Source organism: Lolium rigidum, chromosome 3, assembly GCF_022539505.1.
Source record: "Lolium rigidum isolate FL_2022 chromosome 3, APGP_CSIRO_Lrig_0.1, whole genome shotgun sequence".
Taxonomy (NCBI): Eukaryota; Viridiplantae; Streptophyta; class Magnoliopsida; order Poales; family Poaceae; genus Lolium; species Lolium rigidum.
This window is the reverse complement of record NC_061510.1, coordinates 375562830-375577661: the sequence shown is the minus strand read 5'-3', so window position 1 is coordinate 375577661 and position 14832 is coordinate 375562830. Positions and strand designations below refer to the sequence as shown.

Here is a 14832-nt window from a genome sequence, read left to right as displayed (position 1 = left end):
CTGTTAAAACGTATGTGTGCCCTGTGTTGGTTTTCCTTGGTAGACACGCTGTAGAGTTTCAATTGTACATCAAGCTTGGACATGGTGACTGCTATTTCAGTTCGTTTGTACTGTACTTGCATGAAGCTTGTGCGTAGCATGCCGTCCGCGATTTTTTGAGATGAAAAAGCTCGGGAAAGTTGTATAGTAAAAGTGGAAAGTACTCTATACTAGTATGTCCTCCATTAATGCAAACTCATGTATACGTCAGATCCCGCTGTACCAAAAGAAAAAAAAAAGGCAGCAGCGCAGGTGGAGTAGTAGCGGGCCACTGCCACCCAAATCCCACTCCCACCAGAAATAGGCCCATAACGCGACCCAGCACCGTCGTCCCACACCGTCCCACGGCAGCGCAAGCACGATCTCGTTTAGTACCACCTCGCCAGCGGGAAGAGCATCGCGTGGGAGAGCCGGCTATATAATGGGGAGTGAAATGCATCAACAGTCCTCGAATTTGCTGGCTACGTCTAAAACCGTCCTCGAACTCAGAACTTGCCTCATTGCAGTCCCCTAACTTGCTCCGAATGTTCATCTACGGTCCAAAATACATAGACCAACGTATACCGCTGATGTGTCATGGAATCAGGCCCACACTTGCGTTCTAAGCTGGCTCCGAACGTACAATAGCTAATCTGCCTTACGTCTGGGTCCCATTTGTCAATGGTGAAGAAGAAAAAGGAATCTACATCGTTACAAGATTTAAACTCGCGACCGTACAATCGAGCTCAAAGCCTCAAAGTACCACCCACGTTAGCCACAACGTAGAAGTTCGGTTGATGATTTAAATAGGGACGCTCTTTTATTAAAAGGATTATTCAATAAACTTCAATTACATGTGCCTATCGGGCACAACTTTTGAAGAAAAAAAACCTAGCGACGATAGTAATTACTGTGCATGAACAATATTTCCTCCAAATCGATTTAACAAGCGCGCACGTAGTTTAAGAAATTGTTTTGAAAAATATTTTGGTTAATAAAATATGGAATATATGTTATACAAACTATATGATTGGAAAACTTGTTTGAATACGAATCTAATGGTATATATGTTGTGGACATTTAATTTATATTTTGTTGATCTAATCATTGGTCAAACTTTATCTTAAACTGCGTGCAACCCTACAGAGTGAGTAGATGACTTGTTCAGTTACATTTGAAATTTTACGTACTTCCATGTATTGATTTAAGGATAGGATGTTTGAAAATCTATGAAATACGAAGTATATAACAACTTAGATATTAAAGCTAGTTTCCCATCAGTACAAGATCTTCACATATATTCGACTTGAAGGAAATTTTATATCCGGTAACCATTTCCTCAACACTTAAACACATATATTTTTTGTATAATCAAGACCATTGTATTGGGAAACACCCAATTTATTGCAAAATTCAAATTTAAATACTACCGATAACAAGTGGATGCATGTTTCCGAGAGGGAAGTCATTTGTATTCTAGTTCGTAGACGTATCACATTTTTCAGAAAAGAATGGCTAGCAGTTGGTCAAACAAAATAAGAGATAATACAGTACATACTTAGAGCATCTCCAGTCGCGTCCCCCAAAGCGTCCCCCAAAGGGATTTGGGGCGCGCCGGACAAAAAAAGCGTTCCAGCCGCGTCCCCCAAAGCCCTTTTTTGTCCGGCGCGGCCCGATACGGTGTCCGGCGCCCCGAGCCCGTCCCCGTCCCACAGGGGACGCTCCGGGGACGCCGGACACAACGAAAGCGAGGCGAGGAGGCGCGGGGCCGACGCGTCAGCGGCACGCGTTAATTTAAACCTAACCGTCGCCTACCTCGCGACGGAAGTTATTCGCGCGCAGCCGGCATCTTTGCCTTAATGGCGACGGAGGGGCAGGCGAGACGTCTCGTCGGTGCCGCGCAGCCTCCACGCGTCGCCGGCGTTCGCACGCCACCGCCCGTTCCCGCGCGATCTTCCCGCCTCTTCTCGTCTGTTCCCGCGCTTTCTTCCCGACGCCGGCGTCTATAAAAGGTCTCCCGGCTCATCAATGGTAGCCACCGCACCCCGCCGGCAACGAACACAGCCCTCGTCGCTCCACAGCCGTCTCCTCCATCACCAGTGGCAATGGCGAACCGCCCCGGCGATGGCCACTTCCCTCCACCGCCGTCTCCTCCATTGACGAGCCGGCAGCCGGCGTGCGGCACTCGAGGAGGCACTCGAGGAGGAGGCCCGCCGGCCGGCGTGAGGCGCAGCGAGCGGCGGATCTAGCGGCGTTCTCCGCCCTCGCCTCCGCGACCGACGAGGCCGCGGCGGCGCGCAGCGTGGCACGAGCGAGCAGTGCGACACCGTTGCGGCGTTCGACGCCTCGACGGGACAAGAGGCGCGACGGCGCCGGTACCGGGAGGAGATGGAGCGAGCGATGGGCCGACGAGCGCCGGCGCCGGCGACGATGAGCGGCGGGCGCCGTTCCGTGAACGGCGTGACTCGATCGAGCGCCGGCGGCGTGAGTCGATCGAGCTCCAGGCAGCAGGCGACGGCGGAGGAGCGTCGACGGGCCGGGAGGTGGCGCTTACGGCGCTATGGGGGAGGCGGGCGGAGCAGTTGGCGGCGGCCGACGAGGCTGCGGCGGCGATGATGGAGGCGCCAACAGATGTGGAGGAGGAGGCGCCAATGGAGGAGGAGGAGGCCGAGGCGGAGGAGACCGAGGTGGAGGACGACGACGACGACGAGTTCGAGTGGTCGGACGACGACGGGCCGCACCCGGACGAGACGGCCGATCAGCAACGCGCCCTCGTCGAGTCCTTCGAGTCGGAGAAGAAGCTCCAGGACGACGCCCGTGCCCTCGAAGAGGCGCATATTCGTCGCGCCATCGAGCTCTCCCTCCGGGCGGCGCAGCAGGGGACGGCGGAGGACGCGCGGCGGGAGCGGCACCGTCTGGCCACCGCCGAACGCAAGGAGAGGAGGCGCGCGCAGGAGGAGCTGCGGCGTAGGGGAGGCGACGACGGGGCGGGGCCGTCGAACGCGCCGCCGGCGGTCAGTAGTCTAGGTTTAGATGAAATCTAGCCGTTTTCATTCAAACTTTGTAATATATAATCAAAATTGAATGAAAACCTTTATTTTCGTGCACAAATATTCATTTGGGGGCGGCGTTTGGGGGACGCGGCTGGGGAGCGACGTCCCCCAAACGCGGCACGAACAAAACACGTCCTCCAAACGCTCGATCCGGCGCGATTTGGGGGACGGTTTGGGGGACGCGACTGGAGATGCTCTTAGCGTCCTTGTATGAAACGGAAAGCGGATTGGGTTGCAGTGGTTTGCTTGTTGGGTTGCAGTAACATGGGATGTGAGTTCTAATCTTACCCGTGTCGTAAGTTTTATATTATTCTTCGTCCACCATTGAAAAGTGGACTCACACGTAACGTAAGTTAGCTCAGGTGTTGTTGTGGGTCATCTAGTGACTGTCACTTTGGGCCTGATTTCATGCCACATCAGCAGTATACGGTGGATCTTTGTATTATGGACCGTAGATAAACACTTGGAGCAAGTTAGGGGACTGAAGTAAGGCAAATCCTGAGTTTGAGGACTGTTTTAGACATAGCTGGTAACTTCAGGGATCGCTGATGCATTTCACTCTATAATGGGCGCCTGGTGCGACGTTGCAAGGCACTTACCTGGACGGGGTCTACGGCCGATCAAGAAGGGCCGTGGCCTAGATCAATGGCCCACATTGCACTTGGTGGGTGCGTTGGTCTACCATCTCCCCAAGTGGGAGAGTGGACGTCGTAATTTGTGGTAGAGGGGGTACGCGTCCGCGCGGCCCCTGCCAATGTTTTGAAATTAAATTTTGGTCCTTTATCGAGCTTGCCTGCCAAATACGTGGTGGTCTGGTGGCCATCTCGTAATTAAGTAGAATCTGAATGATTTGTACTCTGAATTTTCCCAGTTCAGTTACAATCTACATAGTCCGTGTTTATGGTCCGGGCATTAGACATAGGAATCAACTGAAATATCTGCTGGGAGGTGCATGGTTTATCAGAGGAAATTGCAGCTTCCACCAGGTTCAGTTCAAACTTTTGCAGTCTCCACTAAGTCTACATCTAATCAGTTGCAACCTAGTCTAATACTCATTTTATCAGCCTTTTGCAGTCTCCATCAGGTCTACATCTAATCAGTTGCAACCTAGTCTAAATACTCATTTTATCAGCCTTAATAGCTAAACTGACAAGTCGGTCCCACACAGATAGGCCTGTTTTTTTTTATCAAGTATCGCACCTCCCCATGTGTTGTGTCCACTTTAGGCATAAACAAAAGGCGCTTAGGGCATCTCTAGGGGGCCGACCCATCTAGTCCAAACGTGTGATTTGGTCCGCGCACGCTCCGGCGGGCCGATCCGTCCGCGTCAGCACATCCGTTCTCAAATTTGGGAAATCGATGGGTCGAGGCGGACATCGCGCGTGTCCTCTCACGCGTGCCGCGAGCCCGCATGGAAATGACCCGACGCAGAAAGGTGACCAGTGGCAGCAGCCACACCATCAAAGCCACCGTTGACCAGTGCCGTCGCCGCCTAAACTTCTGCCTGCGTGCATTGACGCCACTGGCACCGGGATGCTGCGCGTGCATTGATGTTGGCCCGATGGCGCTGACATCGATGCACGTGGTCAGGTCTACTTAAGTTGGCCTTGCACTCGGTGGCCGCACCACTTCTCTAGCCAGATCCTAATCCGCAGCCCGCCGCCGGAGATGAAGCTGCCGAGCTAGATGAAGAAGGGCGACTTCCTCCATCGCAGCGTTATGAGCCAGTGTACCAGCGACCGGATTTCTGGCGTTCCTTCCTCTCCTGGGAGCATGAGGTGCGCTGCACTATCCACGACAAGCGGGACTTCATGCCCGGGGAGCGCCCCCCACCCCCTAGACAGTGAGAATGAGGACGATGAGGAAGAGAGTGACGGCGAGGACGTGGACGTGGACGAGGGTTCCCCCGCCCTTCGTCGACCTCATCTCCGATGATGAAGAAGACGAGTACGATTGAATTAGGCTTTAGGGTTTAGTTTTCAACTATGTATGTTATGTTCGAATTAAATGAAATTTCTACCAATTTTTCACGCGCTTTTTTTAAAACTCTCAAGTGCAAATTTCGAGTGTTTGAAAATAAAGCGGTACTTGTAGCTTTTGCTTCGATTTTAAGTTTCTCCACTGTTGTGGTCATATTCTATTTTATATATCGCTGTTAATATTTATTGTCTCCTAAATAACACTCTTATATTGCTGCGCCATTTCTATTTTTTTTTGGCACGCACTTGACTAAAATAGCTTTCCATTGTAATTTTATTGCTAGGTTAGCTGTTAACATGGTATTAGACTGGACTGCAAAGGATTAGATGTAGATCTGGTGCAATGTGCAAATTTTCTGTCCATGTGGTGATATGTGCAACGGTTCGAGTTGAGCCTGGTGGAGAGTGCAATTCCCTCTTTTTTTTTTTTTTGAGAACTGTCACGAAGGTTTATCACTTTGGTGCGTAGGTGCAGAGATAGTCGTTTTCCCGTCCGATCTCCATTCTCCGCCGTCGCCGCAGCGCGGTGATGCAGTGAGAAGCTCTGCTTCTCCCCCACTTCATATTTGCTATTGAAGCCTTTCCGGGGGTTCCCCTTGGCCTGAGTGACCCTTCTTGCTCCTCCGCAGCATCGACACCCACTACCTGTTCGACGGAATGCCTCGCCGGGGCAAGACCGCGAAAGAGTCCACGGGGAGCTTCGAAGACCGGCTCAGCGCCCTCCCGGACGACTTGCTGCATCACACGCTCGGTTTCCTCGAGGCGAGGGAGGCCGTGCGGACGTGCGTGCTCTCCCGGCGCTGGCGACACCTCTGGAGGCCCATCCCCCGCCTCCGCATCACCAACATCGATGCGTTCCGGAGCGTCGAGAAGCTGAACGAGTTCGTGTGCAAACTGTTTATGCTCCGCGATGCCGGCTCCGTCCTCGACGAGTGCGAGCTCGATCTCCGTGGGTTCTTGCAGCTGGACGAATTCTGGGTCCACCTCTGGATCCGGTGCGTTTTGGCGTGGCGTGCTCGAGTGCTGCGACTCGATACTTACACCAACCTGCCCACCTCTTCGGAGGAGCCGCGCGTCCAACTGGCGAACTTGCCTCTCCTCTCCCAGCACCTGATGCGATTAGAGCTCCATGGCGTCTTTCTGAAAGAAGGCTTCCTTGATTTCTCGAGCTGCCCGGTGTTGGAGGATCTAAAGATCGCTAATTGTGTCATCCATACTGTCAAGATCTTATCCCACTCCTCGAAACACATTAGCATCATGGGCTGTCAGTTTCTCTGGGATATGCGCCCACCTCGTATTTCTGCTCCAAGTCTTGTTTCACTGCAACTACATGGTTCTAACATGATTCCAGTTCTTGAAAGCATGCCATTCTTAGAAACCGCGTCTGTCAATCTTTGCCAAAAATATGAGGAATTCTGTGATTTCTGTGATGACGGGGGCAGCCTTGAGGTTGAAAAATGTGATTGCGGCATGTCTGAGTTGTACCGGGATAATGGTCGTAAACGCGATTTCTCTGTGTTTCTCGAAGGTTTATCCAGCGCTACCTGTCTGGAACTGATAGCTTCCCCTGAAATGGTAAGCTCTTATTAGTTCCTTTCAGCTTGCATGCTCAAATTTCATACCCATTCCATTATCATTCCATCCTGTACGGCGAGTTAAGTTTAAGCTTTCTTACTTATTTGCACCTTGCACAGATTATATTCACAAGAGATCTGCAATGCTGCCCTCCTTTTAGTAAGCTAAGATCTTTGTTTCTCAATGACTGGTGTTTGGTTTTTGACCTCCAAATACTACTGTTCTTTCTCCATCACACACCAGTTCTAGAGAAACTCACTCTTCAACTTTGTAAGGTATGTATATGTCCTACTAGTAATTATGATGTGTATTGCCTTTATAAACTATATGAAGCATGATCAATTACCTAACATATTTTATTTGGCACAGGAACCTAGATCCAATGAAAATAGGAGGGAGTTCGATGGAACAATCACTTAAACTGAAGCAACTAAAGATAGTCGTAGTTAAATGTCAAATGATCGATGACCGGGTTCATAATATTACGAAGATCTTGAGTTCCTGCAGCATATCCCTTGCAAAAATTAATATCCAAAAGCTTTAGTATGTATTGTTTTACTGTATTCTGCTATGTAATTATATGAAAACACAGATTACTGTTTGTTTCCTGCAGAAGTACAGTTATACAATGGAAAACTTCTAACTCGGAGTTCTCTCTATCGTGGGCTTTCAGGGTGTGTTATAATTGCAGGGCAAGCGGCACATGGTTTATCACCGTGGATCCGAGTTAGTCGTCTTCGTCCAATCTCTCGTTGGTGCTGGCGCACCGAGAGTAGAGTGAAGTGGTGATGCAGAGAGAAGCTGTTGAGTAGTAGCAATCTTGCTTAGGCTATTGCTAGTACCTGTTGAGATCTCTTTCATATTTAAGGACTAAACTTCCAGTTTAAGGAACATTCATTTTGCTCAGACTAATTCATTCCTGCCATGTTCATTCTTGCCATTGGCAGAACTAGTGGACTAATTGTATGGCTTGATGTTAAGTCACCTGCATTGCAGCAATTCAGGTGTAAAATGGAAAACCTTTCAGCTTGATGTTTATCTCTTGATTTTGGATGACTTGTTTTGCATGCATCTTGTGTATTGGTGGTCTTGTTGTACTGGTACGTTTGGGACCAGAAATTACCATTTTCTTGCACAATTAACACACACTCCGATTACTACCAGCTCTTGCAAATGCACGGAGACCATCTTGCTGGTAGTAATCATCCTACACGATAAATAGTTGTCTCTGTTAAGTGACGTACAGACCAATGCATGTGTTGAGTCGCACACAAAAGGAAAGGAAAAATAGGGTTGGTATTGAAATGAATTGTAATGATTTTGTGGTATTAGTGTTTTTTCCGCACTGCATGGCCAAGCTTTTTTTTCAATAGAGCTAAACCTGTTAAACATATGCATGTTTTCTATTGGTTTTCATTGCTAGATTCGCTGAGACTTTGTAATCTGCATCAAGCTTGGACATGGTGATTCTACTCCAGTTTCTTAGTGCTTACAGTTGCAGACTTGCAGGAGGCATATGCCTGCTTAATGTATATTGACCGCAATCGTTTGTGAGCAGTGTTTCTTTCTGAAGACAACGCCATCATGGTTGGTTGTGGTCTGGGCTATTGTTTGATCGAATTATTTCCCCCTTGTGTGGATAAATGTGGAAATATGAGCCACCTCATATGTTTCGTGTGCTCGAGTTATGATAAGCACCACATATTGATTTGTGAGTCGTATCATAGGTGCTATTCTAGTACCACATATATTGATTTGTGAGTCGTATCATAGGTGACAGACTGACCGGCCCATTTCCGTTACTGGATTTGTTATGTAGTATGGTTATTATTTTGTTTTGCAATCTATTTTGTAGCCCTAAGATGTTGGTAGAATATTATATATGCACATTTAGAAGCCAAAATTGCAAAACAATATTTTGTATTGTTTCTCAGCCAGTTATTCACACCGATGTAATTCTCTACTATATTAGAACTTGATCAGTGTATTATTCGAATCATAACGGGGAGGGGTGGTGGTGGTGGCTAAGGTCGAAAACACATCACGTTGGTGACGATACGTAATGAACCCTAGCATTCGGTGGTGCAAACATAATGTCGTTCGTGATCAGATCAAAAAATATTACTCAGATAATTCCCTTTTAGGGGTCAATTCTGTCATTTTCATTTGGGCTTATGTATATTGCGCTATTGGGGGTGGGCTAAATGCGAATCGCCAAGCTAGAGGCGCCCGGTTTATAACTGAGGACACACTAAAAAAAGGTTTATCACGGCGGAGCGACAGTCGTGTCCCCTTCCGATCTCTCTTCGTCGCCGGCCAGTCTGCCAGATATAGTAGCAAGCTGAAGAGGTTGCAGTGAAAACCAGTTAACTTTTCTAACGAAAACTGCTCACCACACCTTTTCCCTCGCGTTTCTCATGTCTCTTTGTTCTCCTCCGCAGCACCTACACCCGATACCTGTTCGACGGAATGTCTCGCCTGAGCAAGACCGCGAAAGTGTCCACGGGGAGCTTCGAAGACCGGCTCAGCGCCCTCCCGGATGACTTGCTGCATCACACGCTCGGTTTCCTCGACGCGGGGGATGCGGTGCGGACGTGTGTGCTCTCCCGGCGCTGGCGACACCTCTGGAGGCCAATCCCTTGCCTCCGCATCACCGACATCGAGGCGTTCCGTAGCGTCGAGAAGCTCAACAGGTTCGTGGAACAGCTGCTCCTGCTCCGTGACGCAGGCTCCGTCCTCGACGAGTGCGAGCTTGACCTTCGTGGGCTTCTGCGGCTGGACAACGCGCTCGTCGACCTCTGGATGCGACGAGTTTTGGCATGCAATGCCACGGTGCTCCGAGTCCATCTCTACGCTAATCTGCCCGCCTCTCAGGAAGAACCGCTCGTCATATTGGGCGACCAGCCTTTCCTCTCCCAACACCTGGTGAGATTAGAGCTCAGTGGCGTCTATATGGAAGAAAGATTATTTGATTTCTCAGGCTGCCCTGCGTTGGAGGATCTGAAGATCGCTGATTGTGTCCTCCATACTGATAAGATATTCTCCCGATCCTCGAAACATATTAGCATCAGGGGTTGTCAGTTTCTCTGGGATATGTACCCAACTCAGCTTTCTGCTCCAAATCTTGTTTCACTGCAACTACATGACTGTAACATGATTCCAATTCTTGAAAGCATGCCAGCATTAGAAACCGCGTCTGTCAATCTTGGCCACGTATATGAGGAATACTGTGATATCTGTGATAATGGCCTTGAACTTGAAGAATGTGAGTGTGGGATGATCGTGATTTACTGGGATGATGATAATGACCGTAAATGTGATTTCTCTGTGTTTCTTGGAGGTCTGTCCAGCGCTACATGTCTGGAATTGATAGCTTCCCCTGAAATGGTATGTTTCTACTAGTTGCTTTCAGCTTGCATGATCACATTTCATACCCATCATTTCATCTTGTACGTCAGATTAAGCTTAAACCATTCTTACTTTGTTGCACTTTGCACAGGTTACGTTCAGAAGGGATCTGCGGTGCTGCCCTACATTTAATAAGCTAAGATCTTTGTTACTCAAAGACTGGTGTTTGGTTGCTGACTACCAAATACTACTGTACTTTCTCCATCACACACCAGTTCTAGAGAAACTCACTCTTCAACTTTCTAAGGTATATACATGTTCTACTAGCAATTACGATGTGTATTTCTTTATAAACTATATGATGCATGATCAATCTTACAAAGTATTTTATTCGCCGCAGGAACCCAAATCAGGCATAGAATTGGAAGGCAGCAACTCAATGGAGCAGTCACTTACACTGAAGCAACTTAAGATAGTCGAAGTTAAATGTCATATTATTGATGAGCGGGTTCATAATATTTCAAAGATCTTGAGTTCCTGCAGCATCTCCCTTGCGAAGATTATTATCCAAAAGCTTTAATTAGTACGCACTACTTCAGTGTATCCTGCTGTGTACTTAAATGAAAGCAAGTAATGAAAACTTGTCATAACAACTTTTTGATAAGTATCTGTGTTGCTACTTTTGCCTACGAATCTGAACTAGCTCTGGTGGTGCATTATGTTTTTGCGATGGTTGGATCATTTTGTTGATCTCTACTGCTCTGCACCTGTCTTGAATTTTGTATGAGTAGTCTGCAAGAATCAAAATACATGCCTTGTCTGAAGTGTCTAACCTGTCGCAATTGGCTATTGAGTAGTATCAATCTTGCCTAAGCTATTGCTAAGATTGTATTTCCTGTTGAGATCTCTTTCCTGTTTAAGCATTTCCAGTTTATGGAACATGCGTTTTGCTTTTGCTTTTTTTTATTGAGAGGGAACATGCGTTTTGCTTAGACCAGTATACTTGCACATGTTCATTCTTTCCATTGACAACTCCGATATACTAGTGGACTGGTTGCCATGTAGTATTTTTTTTTTTTTTGCAAATACTTGCCATGTAGGCAGTGGCGGACCTAGAAACTTTGGGAAGCCCGGGCAAATGAGGTTGAGCTACCAAATTTTAGATGAAATTGCTATAGAAAATCATAAATCGCATGCTTTGTGTCGTTTGGTAAGCTTGGGCGGCCACCCGGGAATTAGGGATGGCTAGGTCCGCCGATGCATGTAGCCAACTGTGTAGTTTACTGTTAATTACCTGCGCTGCAGCAATGCACGCAAACACTGGAAAACCTTCAAACTTGATGTTCGTCTCTTGAATTTGAATGCCTTATTTTGCATGCATTGAAACAGAAACAACATGTGCATTGTAGTGTATCGTATCGGAATGTCATATAATTGATGGCCTGGTTCATTGTATTACGAAGATCTTGAGTTTCTGCAGCATATCCCTTGCGGCCTTGCGGAAATTACTCACTGTATTCTGCTCTATACTTATCTGAAAGCAAACAAATGAAAACCTGTCATAAGTTCGTTCGAAGGTAGAATTTCCATCACATTATAATAAACTTATTTTGTGTAAGTGGATCCAATTATTTGACAAAATTATGTCCAATTGTTTGAGTGAATTTCTTTTCCGTCGTGTGGAACTTTGGATAAATGTGAGCAGATGAGCCACCTTATACGGTTTATGTACTTAAAGTTATAGTGTTTCTTAGTATGTACTTTTACATCAGAAACTCAATTCGGCTCCCGGGTGCATATGATCCCTTTACCATAAAAACATATTTGCAAGTGTTAAAAAAATTTGACAAAAAAATTTACATGTACATCTCCATAATATATATGTATTCATCAAGTTTCACGAAAAAAATGATACTTTTTGTAGTCTAAGCGAAAAAGAGAAAATATATCTTGTGACAAGCCTTTGTTTCAGCATCGAATTTTGTCTTTTTTACACACGCCACATGATATGTCGGTTTTTCATGAAACGACTTTGTGAGCGCGTAGCACATGAAGATGTACGTGCGAAATTTTTGTTTCAATTTTTTGGAAATATTAAAATATGTCTAACATATATTTCAAAATAAAGGGAGCATACGCACCCATGTGCCAAAACATCACTCCCATTAGGACAGAGATTTGGTGCACATGAGCACTAGTGATCTCACTTCTAAAAATAAATTAAAAATCATATATCTAAGCTTCACAAAAATCTGAAAATAAATCATGATGTAGCCGGTATTGTATCCCATAATCGTGTAAATTTTCAGCTGAAAATAATGTGTATTTTAGGCTGCACAAAAATAACAAATGCATAGATCTGAATATAGTGATTCAAATCTACAAAAAGAAAACAGATTTTGTCATTTTTGTATAGGTCAAAAAACAAAATATTTGAAATTGAGAGTTTGTAGGTTAGTGGGGTACATCATTAGGTACTTTTAGAATTTTGTGACATGATTTTTTTAAACATATAAATATAATTTTCGGATTTTTTAATACGGTGAGAGCACTGGTGCCCGGGATCCAATATGACTTTTCGCTTTTACAGCTACTATGATAAGCACCACATGTTGTGTGAGTCGTATCATAGGTACTATGCTAGTACCACATATTGAGTTGTAATATACTTACCTCCGTTTCAAAGAATAAGGCGCACGCGTATTCCAAGACGAACTTTGACCATAAAAATTGAGCAACAAAATCTTGATTATATTATATGTATATAGTATCGTTGGATTCGTATTGAAAAACACTTTTGAATGATACTAATTTCATACAAACAATTTTTATCTATTTGAAGTAATTCTTAGTCAAACAAAAAGCTCGTAAAACGAGGGCGTCTTATTCCTTGAAACGGAGGTAGTAATGCAAGAGTGACCGACCCATTTGTGTTGCTGGATTTGCTATGCAGTATGGTCATATTTTTTTTCCAATTTATTAATATTTATAGTAGCCCTAGGATCAAATAAATAGAAACTACATGCTTTTAAAAAATTTACTGGTTTCCTACTAAACAGCTAGCTGTTTCTCAATTGGCAAACAGCTACTTTTTTGGACGTCCGATGTCTTCACCAATCTTTACGCATCTTTTATAGCTTCCGTTGAGTCTCCCTCCACCCCTTACTCGACTGTCCTTTTCAGTCTTATTTTGAATTTTCATTTCCCTTCTATTATCCTGTCCGAGTGGCCCCCTCTTTTGTCCCGTTCGCTTCAGTCCCACCATTTTTTCTCTATTGGTCCTGCGACGAGGCGGATCCATGGCGGAGAAAGCTTCGGCGACGGTGCAACCAGCACGGCCGGTGTTGGAGGGGTCGGTGGCTGCACCGACAGCGCGTACTGCTTGGCCTGCGTCGGTGGGCCGGGCGGTGCTGCTCGGTACCGGGAGTGCTGCGTCGCCGCAGCCGGCGGTAGGTGCGATGGGGAGATGTGCTCCTCGTGTTCTTCTCCGTCCACCGGGGAAGAGGTCAGCGATTCGCGAGCGCAGGGTCCGGTCGACGTGATGGGTAATCTCTTGTTTCCCATGTCCTCTGCCTTTTTGTTATCTAATTTGGGGTGCCTGGTAGGTTGTCCTCGAGGTCGCGCGAGATTTGACCTTAGTGTAATTTGGAGTCGCATGAGTTGTGAGAGCCGCAGCAGTTGTTGTTCGTGTTGTAGTGCTCGATTTTGTTGGACGTTTTAGGTAATGTTTGATCTGACTCTGTTCATCTAGGTTGGATCTCGTTGATTTGTAGATGGAGATAGCTAGAAGAAACAAAGAATCTTCGAGGTAGAAGACGAGATATAGCTAGCGCTCAGATTTGGTGATGCATGGATGCATCCAGCAACGCCATCTCGAGGAATCACTCCACTGACTGAATGTGCACTGTCATCTGACTCATCTCCAGCACATATTCAGAGAGATGGAAGAAAGGGTTCTTTCAGAAAAGTTGCTGCTAAATTGATCTATCGTCTCCCACAAACAACCATTAGGGACCGAGTAGCATCTAGCTGCAGCACCGTTGACATCAACAATTGTTGGGAATTCGATCACCAAAGTAGCTTTTTAGTGGAAGCTAAAGCACAACCTTTCTGAGTTGTTCCCCATTGTTGTGTTTCAATGCATGATACTGCAGAGTACGGTGTGTTCTAGCCTCGTTTCTACAATTTGATCATTATGTTCTAGCCTCGTTACTACTAGACGATGAGATAATATGTGTTTGGGTGTTGGTGGCAATGTTTAGTTTGACCTGAATGTGTTCATCTGTTCTGAACGTCGGTGCAAATAGGTGTTTTGTGGTTATGTAAGGTTCCCCTGAATCTGCTCTTTTTATGTTGATATGATGTCATCGTCGGTGCAGATATTTTTTGGGCGTTGTGTCCATGCTTACTGCACTTTTATTGTTGCTCTTATGATCTTGTTATTCCTTTTCTTGCTAGTTGTCCGATAAACGGAAACAACAACAATGGAAAATCCAGCAGCAAAAGAGTACATGTTTAGGTATGGTTGCGCATCCTCTCTTGATTTAAATTGCATTCCTATCTCAGGCTTGATGTCAGAACTTACTGTCGACTCATCTTGTGCAGTACCATTTCCAGCATCTTGTTCAGTACCTTGTTCATCATCATCTAAAAATTTCTGCACATCTTCTTCAGTTATGTTGTTGTCCTTTTCTTGATTTTCATGAGTCAAATCAGATTTATCTTTTTTGGATCATCATCTTCACCAATGTTTGCATTCCTTTTATCCAGGTTCCAGGAATGGTCAAAGTCAAGGTTATGTGCTTCGTCTTCTTGGTCCTCTTCTTCAAAGAACCTAACAGGAAAACATTCTCAAGTTA

At 46.0% G+C, this 14832-nt stretch overlaps 1 long non-coding RNA gene and 1 other non-coding gene across 2 annotated transcripts; both read left to right on the top strand.

Moving 5' to 3' along the window:
• The first annotated feature begins 3662 nt into the window (after positions 1–3662).
• On the top strand, positions 3663–3823 carry LOC124705023. Its single transcript, XR_007003873.1, has one exon. It is a non-coding gene; the product is annotated as a U1 spliceosomal RNA (small nuclear RNA).
• A 10442-nt stretch (positions 3824–14265) lies between these two features.
• LOC124700575 lies at positions 14266–14796 on the top strand. The gene is made up of 3 exons (XR_007001779.1): positions 14266–14492; positions 14579–14646; positions 14744–14796. It is a non-coding gene; the product is annotated as an uncharacterized LOC124700575 (long non-coding RNA).
• The last annotated feature ends 36 nt before the right edge of the window (positions 14797–14832 follow it).